A 16,442-nucleotide genomic window follows, 5' to 3' on the forward strand; every position below is an offset into this window, starting at 1 on the left:
GGTTTTAGAATTTTTTTTATTTCATTGTGGAATCACGACAACCAACCCATCCAAGTTCATCTTGATCCTGACTGCTATGTGCCTGAGCTAATGGACCCAGAGACACTTAATAATGTATCAAGAGTATTCCACATAAAGTATACCAGGATTGATGAGGACTCATCAGCTGATGTGATTGTTCTATCTGGGTCTGAACCATCTGATGATCAGTTTTCATCAGATGGTGATGAAAACAATGATCAAGATGGGACACTGGTAGGGGATAATCCGCATAATCCGATAGATTTGTCTAGTGGATGCACTTTATCATTGGAGGTCAATGAACAAAGTAACGCGACAAACGAATTGTCTGATGATAGGTAATGCTAAATGTAACTTTTTTTCCTTGTGTTTTGGATTTTAAGATCATGGAATAGCTTGCTATTTTTTAGTGTGGTGACTAACATATTTATATTATCCTGAATTAGATAAACTCCAGAGGTTTATTATGAAAAGATCATCACAGCTTCGGATCTGGGTCAATCTAGATGGGTAACTTGATCTCAAAAGAGTGATTTCTTTTATTTTTTTTCTTGCAAGCTTATTGAATATTTTTCGTAAATCTGTTATTCATTGTGTATGAAAATATTATGTTTATCTTAACTATGAATTATTCGTTGCAGTATTTGGCTTCGAAATTTGCTGCGTATCTTAAACTATCTGGAGATGGTTCGATTTGGACGATCACTGGTCCAGATTCCAATGTAGAGAAGAATGTGTTCTTTTTCCACTTACTGAAAAGTGGAGGAAGAGGTAGAGAATGAAAGTTTGGGGTCGGGTGGAATGAATGTTGTAGAGTATACAATTTAAAGGAGGGAGACATCATTACCTTGAAACTCGGCTCGATAGCTAACCGCGTCGATTCAGCGATGTTAGGCCTCCTATGTATAACTCTATTTGATAGATATTTTGAATTATATGTTAAGTTGTTTTGGACATATTTTGATTTTTGATTAATGAACAAATTTATATATGTTGTAAATATTTTGTTTTGGTATCTTGACATTATGTGTTTTTAAGATTATACGTAATAGTAAACTACATCTCTGTTGGGCTTCTTTTTCTTGTTTTTTTAGTGTCTAACAATTGTTATTATATTTTATTATCTTTTATTATCTTAGAAAACATGTTATACCATTTATTGATATATTGAATAATTATTGTATTCTATTATTTTATTTTAATGTAGTGATAATTTTGTAATTATTCAAATTTAATACAACATATCTATTTTTATAGAATATATTTTAATTATATTCTTAGTATTTTTTTTTAAAAATGTTTAAATTTTGTGAACCTGGTGCATTGCACGGGTTATCACGCTAGTAATACAAAAGAACAAATGGTGAGGCATTATTAATAGAGGTGCAAGCGAAAATTCAATTTGTTCCCGAAGAGATGGATATAAACACGGTTGAAGAAACTTGTTGAGAATAATAGTTTTTGAAGAATAAAACATATAGTTTAAGAGGTCTATTCTAAGTTATACTTATTGAGCACAAAGGAAATTAAAGAGGAATTTAAACTAAGAGGGTTATAATAAGAATAATTGGCAAAATGGTTAAAATTAATAAGCTAGAGGCAAAATGGTGGCAAAAGCATAAGGAGACAATACTTGAGTGGCAGTGATCCATATCTTTCTTTAACTTTTCTTTTATAATAGTTTATAATGCTTTTCTTATAAGGTACTCTTCTTCTTGACGTGATGTATAGGTGTGTGTTGTTTCAGTGTGTTATAGTTGATATATTTTTGGAAGAGTTTTAAGTGTATCGGGGAACAGTGTTCCAGTTGTTTTAATATTTTGATCTGAATTATAAAAAATATATATCTAATATATATTAATTAAAATTAACGATTAAAATAATTGGAACACCGGTATTTTTGATACACTTAAAATTTTTCCAATATTTTTTAGTTGTAATTGTTGTAACTTATAAATTTATGTAGTTTAATTTTTGGTCTGTCTTTGATGAAATTGTCAAAGGAGATCGATCATAAATCTTTTGTTGTTTTTCCCTAGTTAGGATCGAACTTGTACGAGCAATCTAAAAAGACAAAGAGCACTATACTATTTAATTTGTTAATAAAACATTATTCCATAATGCTAAAATTATTAGCATTTAAACCTTATACATATCAAGGCTCCATTGTTTCATATTTGATAGAGCATACAAATGCGTAGTTGCATGCGTGAAGTAGTTATTTGGCTGCTTGCATGTACATAGTAAATAAAATATTGAGAATGTATTAAGTTAGGTGAATGCTACTCAATTTACTCTAAAATAATATGTAACTTAATTTTTATGACGTGTTAAATTTTAATTAGTCATTATCTTAACTATAATTAGGTTATTTTGTAATTTATTATTTGAGATGGATAATAGTATAATTTCTTAAAATATCAAAATCTCACTCCCTTAAATTGAAGCACATTTCCACTCCTCAATTCTTTCTTGCTTGCGTAACTTCGGTCCTTCCAAGCATCGCCGTCGCTGTCGCTGTCGCAGTCATCGTCATCCATTGCGCTCTCACGCAATCTCTCTTTCTTAAGTGTATCATTCCTTAGCTACGTTGTTAAATCTCTCACTGCTATCTCTTGTCTTCTCACTCGATTTCTCTTTCTACTGTGTAGATCACTCCTTACTAACATAATTAATGGTTAATTTGGTTATTAAATTTTTTTATTAAAAAAATATATCTTTATTTAATTACATAATAGAACATATATTTATATAAAAAATATAATATAATAAAATAAATCTATTTAGGGTACTGAAAATATAATTAAAATCATGAACATATAAATATAATAGTAAAATTTATACTCTAAACAAGTAAACATATGCTCATACATAAATTATTTAAAAAAATTGAATAAATTGTTAAAATTAATAACGAAAATTTAAAATGATAAAATCTAACTTTCTTACCGTATTTTTTATAATATTTTATTCTTTTAATTTTTAATTTATTAGTACTTTATTATTTAATTAATGATTAAACAAATTATTTTTATGAAAAATTATTTTTTGTATTATCTTAAAAAAGAGACCAATATAACTGTTTAAAAAATAACATAAAAATAATATTTTAAATAAAAAAGATTTAATATTAAAATTTTTAAATACAAAAATAAATTGTATAAATATTTAACAGATAAATATGAAATACATGCCTAAAATAAATAAAATATATAAATAGAAGTACTCTTGAGAAATAGAGAATTATTTTTGTCTGTTTTATTTATTTTAGACATGTATTTCATATTTATCTCTTAAATATCTATACAATTTATTTTTGCATTTAAAAATTTTAATATTAACTATTTTTTATTTAAAATATTATTTTTACGTTATTTTTTAAATTGTTTTATTAGTCTCTTCTTTAAAATAATACAAAAAATAATTTTTCATGAAAATAATTTATTTAATTATTAAGTAAATAATAAAGTACTAATAAATTAAAATTTAAACGAATAAAAATACAATAAAAAATACTTGTAAAAAAGTTGAATTTTATCATTTTAAACTTGTGTTATTAATTTTAACTATTTATTCATTTTTTTAAAATAATTTATGTATGATAAAAGATATGTTTATTTGTTTAAAATAAAATTTATTATTATATTTGTATGTTCCTGATTTTAATTATACTTTTAAGTACTATGAATAGATTTATTTTATTATATTACTAGTGTTAAACCCGTGCGATGCACGGACTTATATTTTAATTTGACATGATAAATTAAAAATAGTATTTTATAACCATAAATTTTTTAACTTTAGTATAATACTATCATTGTCATTATATACTAAGTGTATTGAATATGTTATTTTATATTTATTTAAAATAAAATACAAATAGAACAATTTAAAATCTATAATATTCTTGAACCATAAGAAAAGAGACCTAAACATATAAGAATATATATATATAATTGTATTGGTAGCATATCAATTTTACATTAAACTTTATATCAAAAAACCTAACAAAAGTTTATCGACAATATAATATTTTACTAACATCATTAGATAAACAATTGCCATATGATGTTGTGCTCTATGTTACACATTTCATTTCAAGTCTGAAAATATAGTTATAGATAAATTAGTTAAATATACAACAAATATTCGTACAAAAATGTAAATCATAACATGTTACTAAAATAAAAATACTATTTTTCTTACCTAAATATTATTAAAAATTTCTTTGAACATAACATTTGTTGTTGATGATTTTGGATCGCTATTTTAGCCTAGAATTAGAATATTCAAACCATTGCGACTCTTAACTCTTGACAAAGCAACGTAAAGCTGTCCATAAGTGAATACTGATTTTGGCAAGTAAAGTCCTACATGTGATAATGATTTGCCACATAATGAAATACCTTAATTTTTCAATATTTTTCTCCTCTTATATAGTATCCCGTCAATTAATAATGCCCAAATTGTATTCTAAATACAATTTAGTTTACTAACACTATTAGATATCAATAACATCATAAAAAGTTTTCTTAATTGATGACCAAACCTCATTAGTAACCGTAATAAATTTTCTATTGTCATATAGTAGTCCCAATGAATAAAAAGCATCTTGAAAGTTAGGATATGTAATCCTATTAACTATCCTAATAGATTCATATGTTGTGCAACCTTTCTGAACAGTTAACAAAATTCTCGTATAATAGATATCACCTATACCCAATGGAATATAGTTTAACCTCACAATAGAATACCCTCTCTTGCGTGAATGTCATTTCCTTTTTTCTCTGTCATAAACAAATTGATTTGGAAACTCAGTATACGTTAAAGTTTGACTTGTTTTAAATTTTTTGTTGACTTCCATTCATGATAAAACATCGTACCTTTTAATAGATTTATTTTATTATATTATATTTTACATACGAATATATGTTTTATCATGTAATTAAATAAAGATATATTTTTTCATAAATATAATAACCAAACTAACCATTAATTATGTTGATAACGAGTGATCTACTGCAGAAAGAGGGATCGAATGAGAGGATAGGAGATAGCAATAAAGTCAGCACTGGCTATATTGGGAAGGACGGCAAAATTACGACGAGAATTCAACAACGTCGTTAAGAGATGATGACGACGATGTTGACCTTTTTTGTCACGACGGCGATGCTTGGAAGGACGGAAGCTACGCGATGAAGAAAGAATGGAGGAGTGGAAATGTGCTTCAATTAACGGAAGTGGGATTTTGATATTTTAAGAAATTATATCATTACCCATCTCAAATAATAAATTACAAAATAATCTAACTATGGTTAAGATGATGACCAATTAAAATTTGACACATAATAAAGGGTAAGTTACATGTTATTTTAGAGGGGATTGGGTATAATTTACCGTTAAGTTATATTGAGCAAACCGCACATTTGAGAATCTATTATTTATTATATATCTCTAATTTTATAATCAAAATGTGTCACATGTCATTTTTTTATTGCAATTGAAATCAAATCTTTTTCTCTAAAATTAATGAATTTTCCTCTTCTCCATACTAATTTTACAACCAAAATGTGCCACATGTCACTCCCTCGTTGTAATTGAAATCAAATCTTTTTCTCCAAAATTGAAGAGTTCTCCCCTCTTCCCTCTTTCTTTTTCTATTTCTCTCATTCTTTCAACCACTTTATCTATTTTATATATAATTATCAATATCAATGACTAATTACTAATTTGACAATCAAAATGTATAACATGATATTCTTTAATTGTATTAAAATTAAAATTAAAATATTAAAAATTGAAATTGAAATATACCTATATTGTGTATCATATATTATTATCTAATTTAATAATCAAATGTGTCATATGACACTCATTAAAATTGAGAGAAAATATTTTTTTCAAAATTAATAAACTCTCTTTCTAAATTCTCTCATGTACCTCTCTCCATTTTTCTATTTCTCTCTACTATTTTTACTCTATATATAATTTATATTTTATATTAGTAATTTGACAAATCAAGATATGTCATCGGATTTCTTTTACAATTAAAATAATTTTTTCTTTTAAAATTAACAAACTCTCACTCTCATTCTTCATCTTTATCTTTTTTCTCTCTTTTCTCTCATTCTCTATTTTTTCTATCTTTCTCTTCTACAGAAAACAAAATTAACAAAATAATATAATTTAAATAAAAAATATTAGTATTGTTATTATATACATAATTTTTTAATTTTTTATTTAGTTTTAAATTTTCACCGCTTATTTTTTTAATCTGTATTTTTATTTCTCTTCTTTCAAATATTTATTACATATAATTTGGAGAGAATACTAATAGTATAATTAAAAGTTAGAATCAAGATTCAATTGTTTTAAAAAAATTAATTTTGAGTTAATTTTATAATATCAGTATAATTTTGTTATGCTAATATCTAATTATATTTTTATATACATAGAGAGAAAAATATTATTTTCAAATAGCAAGTATAAAATTAATTATTCCTATTTGTACAACAGACTTAGCAATTAACACCTAACTAAAAAGTATACACGTTAAATTGTTTTAAATTTTAGATAACGAATGTTAAAATTAATTATTAATAAAAAATTAGACTTTTTCATATAAAAATAATAACTAAAAATTTTATTATTTAATTTTTTATCTATAGATACCTTGGTCTTTTTAGTCAGAGACTTTTGTCAACCTATGACTTTTTTTTTGGTAAAAATAGTTTGATTTTATAAATCTGTTCCGGGGCTTACCTAGAACCGGACGGTGGTTGGGCTTATTTGTGAGGCCCAAGCGCAGGAGGAGTGTGGTCTCCGACTTGGTTTACGTCTGGGAGCCGCCTCCGAGTTGTGTGTTCCAAGAGATGGGGGGTGGTACCTGCAAAGACACTCCGATGCCTAAGTCAGCATGGGGTTAAGCAGGTTTAGAATGTATTGGAACTTAGTGATACCTGAGGGGTGTCAGGGTATTTATAGTGGTGATCCAATAACCACCGTTGGAGTAGTGCCACCTTTTTAGGTGGATAACCGTCCCTTTATCTAGGGATTGTTGGGATATGGCTTCTAGAAGTGGGTTGAGAGATATTAGGGGCAGTTACTTATTTGAATAAGTGTTATCTGCCAGCTATCTCTTGAGCCCGACTCTTTGGAAGGAAGTCTGTGTTGAGTCCGACCTCTTCTAAAGAGGTCGGTGAATAACGAAGGCCAATCTTTGGATTGGGCCTTTTGGTGTATTTGGACCTGGGCCTTAGTGTTGGGCTAGTGTATGAACAGTGCCCCTACTCGAGTTCAATCTCTTTTTCTTAAGAGTTGGATTCGAGTATTTGAACTCGGGCTTGTAGGCTCTGTATGATTGGTTTTAGCACATCTTGCTTAACCAAAGAATATTTCTTTTCCTAGTTTCATACAACTCGTTCAATTCGAGTTGTTTTGAGGATACATGACTTGTTTTAATACAAATCACCTTTCTGAAACTTATTCTGATTTCTTACGACTTGTTTTGATGCAAATCGTTTATTTCAGAAATTGTAATTATTTATGAGTATAACCTCATCTAGCTCGTTCGATGCGAGTAGTCTTAAGGTCTTACGATTTGTTTCATTTCAAATCGTTTAATTAAAACGTGGCTATTTCTTGATCTAATTTCATACAACTTGTTTAAATTCAAGCTATTTTTAGGACTTCACAACTTGTTTCAAGTACAAATTGTTTATTTTGAGTCCTTTTAAAGTACCAGATCATCTTTATAACCATCGGACTTCGTTGCTTTATCCATTATGCCCCTGCTCGAGGTCGAGCTTTATGAAGTCGGACTCGAGCAATCAAGCAGAAAGAATTTTTGAATGAAGCCTTTTTTTGTTGAACTCATTCATTCTGAGTTTATAGATGACTTGTTTTTTATACAAGTCACTTTTTTGAAGCACAACTCGTTATATATCAAGTTGTTTTGCGCAATTTGTTTTAATACAAATTTCTTAGATCATATGGTTATTTTTTACTCGATTTTGTTCAACTCATGAGTTCGAGTTGTTTTAAATCATCAAGCCGTATTATAACCATTGGACACCAATTTGAACCTCGTCGCTTTATCCGAGCAACCATTGAAAAGATTAGCTCGTGATTTTTGCACTTTGTCGAGCATAAATTGGCGCCTTAGGTGAAGGGATTATATGCTTATTCCCTCCCCTTTCTAGTTTTTACAAGGTTGTCATCCTTGTGTATGATATAACTCGTTTTACCCAAGTTGTTTTGGAGGATAGTTTTTACGTTTCGATTTTGTTAAAAAACGTTTACAATCCTTCCTTTTTAACTCGTTTCTATACGAGTCATTTGGTTGAAGTGATTATTTTGATACAAATCACTTTTTAATGCTTTGCTTTAATGGTTTGTTTTGATACAAATCATTTTTAAAGCTTTGCTTTTAGATAGACACGACTTGTGCTTGACACAATTTTGTTGAAAATATGGTTGACTGGCATAACTCGTTTAATCCGAGTTATCCTTATGTTGTTGTGAATACTAGAACAAGTTTTCTTGGAACAACTTGTTTTTGTGAAATTGTTCCATTTTATACGACTATGTCGTTTATTTTTAGAACTTGTAGAGATGAGATCGTGGGCTTGAGATTTTGTACGATCCATTTGTTATCCGTGTGGATCGAGTTGTTAGATCGTATTTATGCCTCGAGGGGCATATTTAGTTAAGTTATTTTTGCGACTTGTTCTAAACACAACTTTTTCAACCCATTTGGCCCGAGCTGTTTCGAGGTGTTTTCTTTCCAATTCGCATATGTAACTTCTTTCCACCAATTGATTCCTCGTCGCTTCATCCAGGCGATTTCTAAATGATCGGCCCGTGATTTCCGCGGTTTATCGAGCTTCAATTGGTGTGTGTTAATTGTAGAAAATCAATTTTCATAAGGATTGTTTTATCTCCTTATGTTGGAGGTGTGTCGCGACCTTGGCAGTTTTTCACCCTTGAAGTTGGACACTTTGTAGTAGCCCTTTTCTAAGATTTCAGTAATCTTAGAAAAAATATTTTTTATCTTTGTTTTGAAAAACCTTTTTCTTGGCTGACTGTCCCTTTCTTTAAGTTAAGTTTTCCTTAACAACTCGGGACATCCTTTTGCCTTAGTGCTTTCAATAGGTTTCCTGATCTCTTTTTGGTATTCCTTATACTCAATTTTTGATTTATTGAGCTCTTATGATTTAGGTTATTTTTGCGATGCGTTTCCTTGTTTTTCGGTTTTTCCGACTTGTAAGTCAGATAATTTTCGAGTTTATTACGATCGACTTTCATAACCTCTTTACGCCGACTTGTATCTCGTCGTTTTATCCTGACGACCATCTAGGTCGGTTCATGGGATTTTCACGCTTTGTCGAGCTTAAGTCGGCGCGTTTCGTAGAAAGAAAGAAAAACGAGAAGGAATTTATAAGAGATAAAAGATCTTTGTTTATTTGCGAAGGTACTTTTACTGCTACTAAGGGTTTTTCACTATCTATGATCCCTTAGTCTCTACTGTGATGCCTCGTTAAAAACCCCCCTTCAGAAAAAATCCTTTCCTTTTGGGAAAAAATCATGAAGTTGGGAAAAGAGTACATCAGGGAGTAGAGTTCGCTTTTAACTATAGTACCTTTTCATGTTACAAACATGCCACGACCTTGGTAACTCGGTACCGTTTAAGTCGGTCACCTTATAATAACCTTTTCCTAAGATCTCAGTAATCTTGTAAGGTCCTATCCTTTTTGTTGTCAGCTTTCATTCGCCTGAAATCAGTAGCCTGATATTTTTTCTTATCAAGATAGGGTCTTTTGCGGCGAATCTCGTAGCCATCCTTTGTCTCAAGAGCTCTTTCCTTATCTGAGTTTGCTCTCAGATTTCTGGAAGGGGGTCACGTTCTTCTTTTGTGCCCTAGCATTATTGTAGAATGTTGTCTTTGGTTAATAATTTTGGACTTGGCTCTCATAATAAGCCAGTGTCCCTACTCGAGGTCGAGCTTCATAAAGTCAAACTCGAGTATTCAGTCATGCCATTCTTGAATCTTACTATTTGTTGCTATGTGACTTTTACAAGTTATTTTGGACTCTCTTTTTGGGAGGTCGAATAACTTGTTTTATACTTGTTGTGTTAACTTAGTAAGGTCAGATACTTATCTCTTGGCTTGAGGAGGCATTCTTATAATAAATCACCACCCTTTTTCAATTTGTTTTAAATAAATTGTTGTGAGGTCAGGTTTACATCCTCTTCGTGTTGATGTTTGATTATGATCACGCTGTCCTTAAGTTATTTATGCAATTCGTTTTAGGTTTGCCCCTTGCCAGCTTGATTTAGTACAAGTGGCTTAATGAGGTTGGACCACGATTTGCATTTATAACTTCTTACACCACTTTGGATCTCGTCACTTCAAGTCAGAAAAAGTGTGCATTAGGATGTAAGGTGCGCTTTCTAGCTGTAGTATCCCTTTTGTTGTAGATATGGCACAATCTGGGTAGATTGTTTTCGAGTAAGTCGAGTATGTTGTAGTAGTTCTTTTTCAAGTCTTAAGTGACTTTGTTGGCATCTTTTCATTTTTCGTCTGATTTTGGCCCGATGTCATTTTGGATCAAGACGAGGTTGTCGGTTGAGAAATTTCTTCGTATGACCTTCTCATGGCCATTTATGCTTGGGATCTGGTTCTCGAAGTCATACCTCAAGAAAGAGGTCGGACTTTTCTTTGTAAGCTCTAAGCCTATCCGACCTTATTGTAAAGTCGGACCTTTAAAAGAGGTCGGACTTTTCTTCATGAGCTCTAAAAGAGGTCGGATTTTCCTTTATAAATTCAGAGATTTTGACCTCATTGTGGTCTGACCTTTAAAAGAGGTCGGAATTTCTTCATAAGCTCTAAAAGAAGTCGAATTTTTATTTGTAGACCTGAATCCTCAGAAGAGGTCAAATTATCTTCATAAGCTTGGATTCTTAGAAGAGGTCGGATTTTTCTTTCTAAGCTTGGAAAGAGGTCGGACTTTTTTTCTAAGCTTGGAGGTTTTGACCTCGTTGTAGACTCTGATCTTTAAAAGAAGTCAGAATCTCTTTCTGGTATTCTTCGAGGTTTTCGACCTCATTGTAGAGTTGATCGTGAAAGAGGTCGGATTTTTTACAGACTCCAAAAAGAGGTCGGATTTTTCCCTTGTCGGCTCTAAAGAGGTCGGATTCTTCTGAGTAATGAGGTTTTAAACCTCATTTGTAGAGTCTAACCTTTAAAAGAGGTCGGAATTTCTTCGTGGGATCTAAAAGAAGTCGGATTTTCTTTGTGAGCTCCCAACTCATCCGACCTTTGAAGAAAAGTCTGACCATCATCCCCTCCAATGAAGACTGGGCCTTTATCACCCCGACTTTCTTTTTTCTTTGGATCGGATTTCAGTTTTCTTCCTGGAAGACATCCATCTTTATTGGTGTGCAAACAACATCAAATTCTACCACAGGAATATTTCTTTCCATATTCATTGACAGTGATGTAATTTGTGAGCAACCAACGAAAGATGTACCATGAGAATTTTTTGTGTTATTCACTGTTATGATTGACATGTGAATCCACTGAAGAAAAAAATGGATTCATCACTCCGTTGTCGGTTTGGGTTGCATTCAAATTGGCTGATGCTGTGTATTTGGAACATGCAACTGCTCCATTCCATGAGTGGGTATCATGGATTTTTCCGAGATTGTAAGTTGGCACAGATGTCATTGTCCATCCTATTTCACGAAGAGGTTGGGATTAGTCACGTTCCCTTTTCCTCTTTTTTTTTTTTTTTTTACGTAACTTCTTTTGCCAATTGAATTTTTTGAATTGAAAATTCTTTTATTCAATTGGATTTCGAGTTCATTTTTTTTCACGTAACTTCTTTTGCCAATTGAATTTTCTGAATTGAAAATTCTTTTATTCAATTGGCTTTCGAGTTCGTTTTTTTTTTTCACGTAACTTCTTTTGCCAATTGAATTTTCTGAATTGAAAATTCTTTTATTCAATTGGCTTTCGAGTTCGTCTTGGTTTGCTTTCTACAATGTCCTTGGGACGGTGCTTTCTTCTCTTTTAATCCAATTTAACTGTAGAAGTAGAATCATCATCCCTATTTGATATCCTCTTCTCATTGGGAGAAGTTTTTACGGGATTTCTGGTATCCATAGAAACTGTATTCCAGCTTCTTTTTAACATGCTTGCATCTTATTCATGTCGAGTGGTTGTCTGACTATGTTGTTGATCATCCGCCATTATCAAGAGTTGAGCTCCAGGTCCCCGGCAACGGCGCCAATGTTTCGGGGCTTACCTAGAACCGGACGGTGGTTGGGCTTGTTTGTGAGGCCCAAGCGCAGGAGGAGTGTGGTCTCCGACTTGGTTTACGTCTGGGAGCCGCCTCCGAGTTGTGTATTCCAAGAGATGGGGGGTGGTACCTGCAAAGACACTCCGATGCCTAAGTCAGCATGGGGTTAAGCAGGTTTAGAATGTATTGGAACTTAGTGATACCTGAGGGGTGTCAGGGTATTTATAGTGGTGATCCAATAACCACCATTGGAGTAGTGCCACCTTTTTAGGTGGATAACCGTCCCTTTATCTAGGGATTGTTGGGATATGGCTTCTAGAAGTGGGTTGAGAGATTTTAGGGGCAGTTACTTATTTGAATAAGTGTTATCTGCCAGCTATCTCTTGAGCCCGACTCTTTGGAAGGAAGTCTGTGTTGAGTCCGACCTCTTCTAAAGAGGTCGGTGAATAACGAAGGTCAATCTTTGGATTGGGCCTTTTGGTATATTTGGACCTGGTCCTTAGTGTTGGGCCAGGTTTGATTTTATAAATCTTTTGTGTCATGCATAATCTATAATTTTAGAACAAAGTAGACTCTAATTTTAAAAAATTTATATTCCCGTAATATTATTACGGATAAAAATACTAATTATTAACAAAAGTTTTCATACTCTTATAAATAGATATTTATATTTTTCCATTTTTATCATGATTTTATGTTATGTTATCAGCACAAGAACTCATAAAGTAAATAATTTGAATAATATTAAAATTTTTTCAGTTGAAATTTATACCACTTTATATTTCTAAAAAAATTGCCATCAATTGTTGATGTTGATATCTACCCTTTTTTTTTTTTTACCAAAGATATAAGACTCGAATTCGCAACCTCTTAATTGAGTATGGAGAGAATATGCCATTTGAGTTATTACTCATCGACGATGTTGATATCTACCTTGACTTAATAAGTCTCAACAATATTATTAAGACGAATAATGAAACAATACTAAAAGATCATACTACGATAATAATTTTCTTTCATTGTTATCTTAAAAAAAATTAAAAAATGAATTTTTGTCGTAACAGATTCACTAATATATAAAAGAACATAAAAAAAAGAGATAAATTTCACATAAAAATCGATGATTTTATCAAATGTCTGATATAAACTGTTACATTTTGTATGGTAGGATTTTAAATATATCTCTAAATACAATTCTACTATACTTAGAATAATCATATGATTAAAAATATGTAGGAAAAATGCTATTGAAAGAGTAGATATACTAGAATTTTTTTTTTTTGTGCTTCAAATCTATTCCTATAACATTAGTATAGAGAGAAAGAATTTACAAAATATTTTAAATGAATTCTATGTCTTCTTGCATAAGTTTATATTTTTTTTATTGGTTCCATTTTTATTCGGAATACAAATTAAAATGTCTAAAAATTTGTTTGAAATGTTAGAAATTAAATTTTTTTTTAGAACAACTAAAAATAAATGATTTAAATTTTTTTAAAAATTTTCATTTTCATTTTCTTTTTATTTGTAAATCAGACTAAAAGAAGTTTGATTTTCAAATCCACTCATACATTCTTTAAATTTAAATTATATTCTATTAATATATTATAATTATTTTAAATTATAGAATTAAATTTTAAATAAAAATAAATTTATTTTTTTAAAAAAATAAAAAAATTTTCTCATATTAAATAATTTTCAAACAAACTCTAAATTCCTCTCTATTTGGTTCTTCGAATGAGAAGTACGTAAAAGTCACAGCTTAAAAAGGGAAAATATTAAAGGCTGAAGAGGAAAATTGTAATTAATTTTTTTTTTGGGTGACTGAATTGTAATTAAATTAAGAGTGAAAGGGTTATTTTGCCGTAAAATTAAAGCAAGCCACAAGAAATTATTTGAAGCAATCCTATCTAATCCGACATATATTCTTACAAGCAATATAATCGTCATTAATACGTTTGCAATTGCAAGACATGGAAATTTTATCTTAATTTGCTATTTTTATCGGTGATGATTAGATATATAATTATTTTTTTTAGTGTATGATATATAATTATTCATGTGTTTTAATTTAACACTTTAAATTTTTGTTAAGAGAAATGACTCACCATATAGTATCATAATTTTTATAAATAAAATATCTAAAATTTAATATTTAGATTTCATATAGTACGAGACGAGAAATAATAATAATAATAATGGTAACTTCGTGGCCATAATATTCGAGAATCGAAGATGATACAGACTATAGTAGTCAACAGCAAGAAATATTGTTAGAAAAATCAAACGTCTACTCTTTAATTTTGGTGAATTAATTATATTATGTATATATTAAAATTACAATATATATTAAAATATATAATATATATTAAAAATAAATAAAATTACATATATATTTTTAAACAAAACAAAATAACTAACTTATAGTTAATTTTTTATATAATCAAACGTCCTACTTAATTGCGTGTAACATCCATTATATAAAAGAAAATATTAGATAAACAATGACTATCTTGAATAATATAAATAATTATTAATCAAATAAAAATACACTATATTTTAATTTAATGTTACTAATTAAATTTAAAATTAATTTATTCTTTTAATTCTATTAATTTACATTGTTAACATATTATTTAAAAATATTGTTAATTACTTATATATTTTTTTTATATAAATTGTTTTATTATTAATAGATCATACTGATCTTCGCTAGCGCTATCTCTCTCTTCTCTCTCTGTTATAAACTTGTTACAAAATACAAACCACTACAGTTATTATACTTTAATAATAATAATAAATATTATTATTATATAAAAAATATTAAAAAATTATTAAAATTTATTATTTTTAATTATTACTTAATTATTAATTCAATCTTTTAATTTTATTTATTTATTTTAATAATTTAATAATATATTTTATCTTATATTTTTAAATATTAATTATTAATTAATAATAAAAAAAATAAATTATAATCATCCTCTAGCATTAATATGTTATATACTTAAAAAGTTTTCTATAGGCTATTGTGTTTATACGTCGAACAGAGCACTACAGAATTTCATAAAGCCGCCACGAAACAATTTTATGAATGATTTCTGTTGCGTACAGCAATAATACGATGATTACAGAATTTCATTTTTTTTTTAATTTCATGAATTATTTTCTGTTGCATTGGTGTTAATGGTATGTATAATTTAATCTAACAAAATAAATAGCCACTTGAAGAACTAATCTAAATGCTGACTCATCATAACAAGCGAGGTGGTTTAATTAAAGTCTAACTACATATTCAAGTATTTTTACCAACTAAATCTAATTAAGTTGTCCCAAACTTAATAAAAATCATTTTCATCACATAAACGTATACACACGGCAATTCAATAATGCAAAATATATCATTTGTCTTCGTCTTCTCTTTTTCCTTTTTCTCCTTCTCTTTTTCTTTTTTTTCTCTTTCGTTATCGTAATCACTAATAATACCAATATTTTGTTAAGTTCTGATTTTTTTTGTGCTATCATTAAATAATTTTGGTTCATTTTTTAGTTTATTTCGGTTCATTTGTGAATTAATTGAGATTTACTTGATGCTACTGATAAGTATTGATCAAATTTTTTATTCCTTAAGTAATTTCGATTTATTTCTTAGTTTAATTGAAGTTTATTTGAATTCAAAAATAAATTAGAGTAAAGGACAAATAGGTCCCTAACCTTTTTTTCTGCGGACATTTTCGTCCCCAAGAATTGAAAAATACATTCATGTCCCTGACCCTTCCAAAACGCGGACAAATTTACCCCTCTGTTGAAGTGACTCCGTTGGACTCAACGGAAAACGCTGACGTGGCTCCCGTGGCACTGACCTGGCCGTTACGGGAGCACACGTCCATGTAACTTTTTAAAACAGGACATATTAGTCCTCTCACATCAAAACGTGTAGCTTTTCAAAACAGGACATATTAGTCCTCCCACCCCAAAACGACGTCGTTTCACCCAAATTTTCAATCTTTCACATTTATGAGCCCTAATCCTTCCACATAAACGGTGAAATGGGTCACTGTCCTCAGCCACCTCCAACCCCAACCACCTCCTGCCCCCTGACTCCCTCTTCCACCACCA

Source organism: Arachis hypogaea, chromosome 16 (assembly GCF_003086295.3).
Source record: "Arachis hypogaea cultivar Tifrunner chromosome 16, arahy.Tifrunner.gnm2.J5K5, whole genome shotgun sequence".
NCBI classification, from domain to species: Eukaryota; Viridiplantae; Streptophyta; class Magnoliopsida; order Fabales; family Fabaceae; genus Arachis; species Arachis hypogaea.